The following is an 8,785-nucleotide window of genomic DNA, read 5'->3' as shown; positions in this document are numbered from 1 at the left end:
CAACTCAGTGGCGTTACTGGTGTCTGTATTAAATACGACAGCATTGTTTGGACCGATTAAATCGAAAGTTGCGTTACGGTGCATTTTCACCAATCGGTAGGAAGGTCCAAGATTAACCGTGATGCTTTCGAGGGTGAGTTCTTCCTGAGGGATTCTTTCCGTATTCCAATCAATCCCATCAAACAGTACTTTATGGCTGGCAGTAACAATGTATGCATCGTTCACTAGAATGCCAAATTTGGATGGATCGATTGCGAAAGGTATTTGGGATGTAATGTTACGATATAATTCCTGCAGCTCAGAGTTGATCTTTTCATACGATTCATTACGATAGCGCCTCTTCTCTTCTTCAGGTGCGTTGGCTTGATCGCGAATATTCTGTTCTATCTGTGCCTTAATTTTATCGACTTCATCCATTATTTTTCCGTGATGGCTAATAACTTTCAGTCGAAACTTTTCATTATCCAGCTGATAGGCAAACACAAACGTATTGCCATCTGTCTCAGGAGGATTAAATGTGTATGTATGAAGATCTTCAATTAGAACATCGATCGTCGATTGCCGGTGAACTTCATGCTTCCAGTTCAGATGCAAAAGATGCAATCTGGCGTACATTTTGAAACCATCCAGAAACAGTGAGCGAAACACGATTATATTATGAAACATTTGCAATGCATCCATCTGAACACCCTTCTTAAAGTCACGCATGATTTCTTCGGGATGATCAAATCGATCAAAGAGCGATGAGCTACTTTTTATCAGATTGGCAGGAAACGGTAAAACTACACCCGTCCAGTCTCCATTGCGCCGTACAAACATGCGCAGCTGACGATCGTCGTATGTGAGGAAACCGTGCGTAAAGAAGTGTATCAGTGACGATTTTTCAATATCGAACGGTTTCAATGCTTTCCATCGTCCCTGTTGCCGTTCAATAACCGTCACGCGTTGTTCCTGTATAGCCAGCAGAAAATCATGACCGGCTCGAATGGACGAGTCCTTCGGTATCTTTAGATACGTTGGAATTGCTTGCCAAACATCGGGTTGGGTTTGATGAAACAGACACAGCTCGGACTGAGTTCGTTCGTGTTGTAGCAAAACAGCGAAAAATGACTCACCAGTATACATCTCGTAATGAATCACCGGAAATTTTCCAAGCGGAGGAATAGATGAACCATCCACTGCAACTGTGTCGGAACCAAGATGGTCTCTTAGTTGAATGCGCACCTGACCGTGTTTAGTGATGTCACCGATCAACAGATATGTCGGGCCGTAAGCTGTACGAGGATGGGAGTGGATTTTGAAGTGGTTAATCAGCATATTACTGTCGATTTGTAGCAAAGTGTAATCAAATTTGGCGATTAATCCATTGGGATAGATGATTTTACTCATTGCACCATTCGGCCCTTCGTAGTCAAACTCCAGCGCAGTGTGGCTTTGCTGTGAGATACGTTTCAAGTGTACCTTATCTTCCTGCTGTACATAATGCAGCACTGCTGATTGCTGGTAGCTTAAGGTACGAATAGTATAACCAGTTAGAAGAGTGCTATTGTACTGATTTGAATAGGACAACTGGAGCGATGCTGTATTGCTAGTGGAAATAGCACTCAATTGGTAGTCATCTGTTAGGGGATCTTTTGTGTAAGTATATTCCATCCACTGATCAGCACGATCGAATTGTCTTACCAGGTACCACACTGCACAATGGGCAGTTTAGAACAAATTGCGGGATAAAATTATTTTTGCAGAAATTGTTAGTTTTTATCGTTTGTAGTAAAGTATTATGATAGTAAATAACATTTTATTTGTAGTTCGCATCCATACCACCAGGTGGCGCTTCATAAAATAGTGTTTTAAGGGATCTTTGCTTAGGTTTATTAATTTTGTGTGTTTTTTTTCTTGTATTATTTGTTGCTAATAGTATAAACCATTTTAAAATATACTGTAATGTTCCGGAATGAAGATTAAATAAATAATAATAATAATAATATATAAACAAAACATAATAATTTTGAATAAGATAATTTTTTCTGCTTTGTATAGGACAATTGTAGCTAATTCTCGTCACTTTTACTCACAGGTAGTACAAATATTAAAAATTTACATACACAACTTAGGTGGATGCTATTACAAGCTTCTGACGTCTAGTTCACATTTCTAAAGACATAAATAAATGCATTTAAATAATTAGATAGAGCAGGTACATTGAAATAAAGTAGTTCTCAAATTTGTAATGAAAAGCTATTGTTTGTCTTTGAATATTCATCCAATACTTTTCCAAGTCCTGTACTGCCTTCAGAAGGGGTAATAAAACTAAAAATCCGATGTTCTTGGTTTTACAACTATCCAAAATTCAACGATAGCTACAAACAAAGTAATTACTTCATTTGTAAAGTTAAACTCTGTCTTTGTTTTAGTGCGTGTAGCTACTGATATTGAACTGGTTAACGAATCAGAGGAATACAGCTCATTATACAAAATGTCCTTCTGGATGCATTTTCTTTCTTGCAAAATATTCTTTGTAGCATCTTCCCTCTATCCTTATATTTAGTTTGTCATGAGTTTTGGGAGTTTCGTCTCCCAAAACGCCAATAGATGCTACTGCATTCATAACGTTTTCCTGTTATGCGTATAATTTAAGAATTACTTTCCTTATATCCTTCTATAATCTGCAGTAGGACCAAAAGGTATTTGGTTCTGATTTGCTTCATTATATTTAATGATAAAGTTAGGTTAGAATAGAAATTTACATATAAGATAAGTACATGAGCTGAAACTAAGATACACAGCTTCGTAATTGAATATTTTTGTAGAATACACGAAATACGCTACACTAAGCACCTATGGAGCCGCCTAGTTACGCATGTGTCTGTTTTTAGAAAAAGTTGATGTGAAAAAACTTCAATAAAATTCGCGTTCGCAAACTTTCGCAGAATATTTCTTCACAGATTGATAGTATATATATTACACTATGATGTGACATATATGAGACAACGCCACTCTACGCCACTTTTATAATGGCATCAAGTCAAAAATTAAAATTATGAAAATTTTCAGGAGGTTTCTTCAGTTATTATCGTATATTTTTGCATAAAATTAGCTTAGCTCAAAATTTTTCATGTGTTTATAAAGCTGACTAGATATCCTTTATAAAATTTCTAAATTTATCAAAATCGATTCATATTTGAAAAAGTTACAAAGGTTTAAAGTTTTCCAAAAAAGTGAAGATTTTTCTGCGTTTTTTTAACAAATCTCGACTTTGAGAGGTGTTTTCTAGAGAACCAGAACAGATAAAGAGCTCATATTTGGTATTTTTCTTAGTTTAACCCTTAGTATTAAAACCTATTATTTGGAATTGCGCTATTACAAAGTTGATTTTTTTAATTTCATCCCGGCAAATGCCCATTGTGCACTGATGGAAGACGATCTTTCAACTCACTACGTTCAGTCATAAATGGCCAATGTTCAGATCCGCTATCCATTTTTACTGCTTGTTTGTCACCATATGTTCCATAGATAAAGCTTTCTCCATTGCCATCTTCCAATGTCCATTGATTTAGAGGACGATTGAATGTAACAGTCATCTGCTCGGTAGATGCAGTAGAAAAAGTGATGATTTGTTCGTTTGAATCATTACTAGTAATAGTAAGAGGAAAGGATGATCCATCCTTGATTAGATAATAGCGATGTTCCTCTGGAAATATGCTATTCCTTCGATCGATGTACACACAGTCCACTTGTAGCGACCATCCAACACCCATCGATCCGGATATCTCGGAAGCTTCTTGGTAGGTGATAAATTTCACAGTAGACATTCCAAATAACTTTCCAAAGGAATTCCAAGTTCCCATTCATTGGATTGACGGGTTCGATTAGCAAAGATGTGTCCAGTTGTTCGCCCAATGATGCTTCCACAAGTGGGGCCGTTTGGGAATGAAGAGCAAAAACTGATTTGATTTCTTTACTAGATTGTACCGATTGATCATTTCCGTCGTTCTTGTTCGCTTCTTTTACTAATGTTTTTGACGATGCAAGACAAAACGACACCAAAGATTGACCGCTAACGGCTATTGCTGTGACATTGTGTCCATCAGGAATCGTTTTGATAATCTGGGCGTAACGTAAATCTTCGTTTTGATCTGAATTAAACGGGACCTGTTCAAATCTTCCGTTCGACATTCTGAATCCTATGATACCTTGCGGTCCAGTAAGCCAAAGTTCATCTTTTCCATCCCGATCTACATCAATCAAGCTAGCACTATTCCAAACTTTCCTTTCACGACCGAAAACTGCCAGTGACGTGCTTTGAGCTACAGCACGATAGTGTGTGTTATCTCGCTGATACAGAAACATTCCAGAGGAGTTAAGATGCAACATGTCACTATACTCGGTGCTATCAAAGATATTTCCAAACAGGATACGTTCATTATGAGCACTTGAAAATGGCACGTTTTCTGCACGACCCACAAGTTTGGGATGATAATTGTTGTCGAGCATGTAAACACTTACAACGTCTGAGGATCGCTCGATGATAGCCGACTGCTTGGTGCCATAAGTGGTTGCCAATCCGAGCCACGTTGAATTGAACTTCCAGCTTTCCGGTAGTGTCGGCGAATCGTACAACTGCCACAAAGGTCGTGGGCCACCTTTCAGTACAGCACTCTCCTGCATCTGCTCTTATGGCACCACGTTTATTTCGCGTCAGTATGCCGATCGTACCGGCATCAGTATAGATACGTCCCATCAGAAATACCGTGTTGGCATCATCCCATCCGTACCCATTGCGATATATTGCCTCGGAACAATAATGGCGCAAAGTCAGATCGCTTCCTTCCATACGGTAAAACTGCAAGCCTTCACGATTCCTCACCAACAGCCAACCAGACTCGTCGACGAAAAATGAGTTACGAAACTCGCGCTGCTTTCCGTCGAAAAAACCATCGCGAATCCACAACGCCTTCCACTCTCTAGACTCGCCTTCCAATCGGTAGCAGTTCAATGCTCGCTGATTTCTTACCAATAAAACATGCTGGTCAGATACTTGAGTGTGAAACACCTCGAATTCATCACCAAAGGACACGTTCAACAGTTGCTGATACTGCAGACGATTTCCGTTGTCTCCCATGGCGTTTACGGCACTTGCTAAGAACGACCTTTATTCAAATGATGCTGGTTTATAACTGATCTTGCTGTGGATGCTGTTGCAACCGAAGTCGTGGATTTTTGCCTGTTATCAATATAATTGGGGAAATCCAGAATATAATAATCCCTCGCACATGCTTCACTTCAACTCGAATATCGCGGTTTGTTTTATGCCGACTATATGAACTGAGTTCCGCGATGTGAGTTGTATCTGTCATGGTATAGCTCATGAATCTTCCTACTCACAGAGGTTAGAGAAGGTTACGATGTTTTATTTTTTGTGTAATGAAATGATAACAGGGGTGGTACGGTCTGTCGCAGTACTGTTATGTATATTAAAGGGCTGTTGCAATGCTACTTAGTAATGTTCTTCATCCATTCCATTAACATAAAACATGATTGAACATCAAGCTTTGAAATGTATAATAAACAATGCTATCATAGTAATGAATGGCTCACTATCAACACCTTCTAAGACTTATTTTGATCACCAAAGTATGTAGTTAATGACCATGTTGTTGTTTTTTCCTTCGATGAGTTTTGTCATTATATTCCTATAATTAGTTATAATGGGAAAAGCGGGGCATAATCGCACGTTAAGGATTTTGCGCTGTTCCCATTGGACAAATCACTTTAAACTTATGTTTTAACGGCAATCGATGCTTTAACATCTTGTTCATGAAAAATAATTATAAGTAGACGTATAAACAACTAAAATAAATGTACATAATTAAATTTAACAATCAACATCAAAAGTCGTGAACATGTATTGTGCGGGATAGAATGGTCATGGAATGGGGCAAAATTGTCATCCATCAAATATCAAAATACATCAAAACAAAGAGGCAAAATGATTCAGAACATTAGACTTTAGGCTTTGATTTAAGCTCTTGTAAATGCAAAAGGTAGAATTGTAAGGGCAGAGATTTATGTTTTGTCAAAGAGGAAAGGTAAAGTTTTTTGTTAATTAATAGCTGATTCACCCGATTTCACAGGGATAACATGAATGTCTCGTCTTAATTAAAAATAGAGGAATATATAGAATAAATATAAGAATCCGAGGAGTACAAAAACTATTCCAATGATTTTATCCCAAAACTTCGATTCTTCTTATCTGTCGTAATAACCGAAGTAGGTATCGTGGGTAGTTAAGAACTGATATGGCAATCATGCGTTTATTATCTATAAGTTTATTGGTTTACCCATATACTATATGCCAAATAGTTTTGAGTATTAGGAATACGACTCATGCAAGAGTTGGACACATGACAGGCATTCTTTTGAAAAAAAAAAAATAAAACAATAATAACCGAATGGAGATGGCATTGTAGGATAGCCTAAAAAACGAATTTATCTTCTCTCGATTGTGGAATCTAACACACGATTTGATTGTTTTAGTGACGTGTATGACTTGCATACTCTAAAGTTAATTTACTTGGCTTTTTACCGGCAGATTTAAACGTCCAACTCCTCAAAAGAATGGAAGTGGGCTACCGACAGTATATTTTAGCATTCTCGATCGTTACGATTCCGAACATTACAGGCCGAGTTATTGAATCAAGTTTCACTTCTTTTGGTATTTTACTAAAACTTTAGCCTTCTTCTTATTCTTGTTACATTTGGCGTAAACGTCATAAGTGGACATGCCGGTCTATACAGGCTTTCTATACAGTCCTTTCTACGGGGAATCGGTCCGTTCTAGGCTTAAAACCACGACGGGCACGTTGTCCAGTCCTACGAGTTGACCATGGGACCGCTCCTTATCTTAAGTACCTTCCGCATTTTCCAGCACATTTTCCCGTTTGATACCGCATTGAAAAGAAATTGTTTTGGTACTCTGTGTTATAACCGACCCCAGAGCCGTGGGTTGCTGGAGCTGGCTATTTATGTAGGCTTTTTTAACATCCGAAATTCGATGAAATCGCATATGAAAAGCTTTTCTAACTGTGTATTTAGAACTACAAACGTGTTTGGTTTTTGCTTTAAGTATGCTGTTTTTGTGTGATACACAACATGCTAAAAATGTCCTTTAAAAGAATACGAAAAAAAAAACATAATTTCAGTGATTTGCGATGCAATGCTGGTGGCTAGCAATTGCAATTGGTTGTATTCAATGCATTTTATTGATACATGCGATCTAAAATTTGGTATCATCAAAGTTACCACACTGTAAATATCTTATTAGTATTTGTATAGGTTATTAGATACATAGAGTTATGTACACATGCGCTACGCGCTATGATACAGGTGCTGAGTAAGAAAACGGTCGCAAGCGAGCCATCGATGTTACTCCACGCGCGGAGTCAGGTTCCAACGGGAACTCCACTGGAAGCAGGTTCCCACGACCAGGTGTGGTGTCGTATGTTCAGACGGACCGAGGCAACATGATCATCATAAACGTGGACGACAACGTGACCGGCGCAGAAGTTACCGAATCCAGAAGTTAGCTTCAGTCTTAGTTTAGCAGTTCGCAAATAAAGATCCCAAGTAATATTTTTTTAAAACTTACTCCGGGCTATCGTAAACATAATTGGCGCAGTCGGCTAGGCCCAATTCACGTTCAGTGACAAGTGTTCAAGTACAGTGCAGTGAAATAACGGAAATAAATCTGTGTATCGCCCGGACTTTGCTCCATCGCCCGATCCGTGATTGACTCGTGACGATCGCGTGAATTTCATTATTTCATAAAGTGTAAGAACAAGTGCACGAACGGTTGGTTTCAACTATTTAGAATTGGAAGAGAACATTCGAACAAAAGCTAGCTAGACTCCCCAGCCAGCGTTACTGGGTAAACTAATCAACGCAGGACAATCGCTGACCCAACCCGTGGACAACGAGTGACCAAAGAAGAAAAGGAAGGACAATCGCTGACCTAACCCGTGGACAACGAGCGACCGAAGAAGAAAAGGAAGGACAAAGCAAAGGACAGGTAACGGAAAACCCTAATTTCCCGACACGTGGATAAAAAAGGTGAGTTACATCCTAAAGCATAAGTTCCCCCACTCTTATAATAAAAAGGCGGTAGGCAACAAACAATTTTTATCATTGAATGCCAAAATATACCCCTTTCCCAAAAGTTCGTTCTTTGAAATTCACTAGGGACAAGAAAATACCAGTGAAAATGGAACAAAATATACACGCATTGATTGAATCTATGCGCTTGTTAGAGGAACGCGTTAACACACTCCAAGCGGAAAATGATAGTTTACAACGCTTCCAACAACAACAACAGCCAACGACCTCGAGTCGCAGTGCTGACTATTTTCGTATCCCGGATCCAATTAGGGTCATTCCCGGATTCGACGGAAACAAAAAACAGTTAATCGGTTGGTTAACAACAGTTAAAAAAACACTAGACCTCTTCAGAAACAATGTGGCACCAGAAATATTCAGTGTCTACGAACAGACCGTAATTAATAAGATAGAGGGCAAAGCACGTGACACTATTTGTGTGAACGGAAACCCTACTACTTTTGATGAAGTCGCAGATATTTTGCAGAACGTTTATGGCGATCGAAACAACATCGCAACGTATCAAACACAACTGTGGAACCTAAAACAAAACGAATCTTTGAGCCTTCACTATAGAAAAACAAAAGAAATTTTGATCAATATGAAATCAGTAGCAAGACAGAATACGGTATAC

This window comes from Anopheles gambiae, chromosome 3 (genome assembly GCF_943734735.2).
Source record: "Anopheles gambiae chromosome 3, idAnoGambNW_F1_1, whole genome shotgun sequence".
In the NCBI taxonomy this organism is placed as follows: domain Eukaryota; kingdom Metazoa; phylum Arthropoda; class Insecta; order Diptera; family Culicidae; genus Anopheles; species Anopheles gambiae.
The sequence above is the reverse complement of the archived record's forward strand: the minus strand, read 5'-3'. Positions refer to the sequence as shown.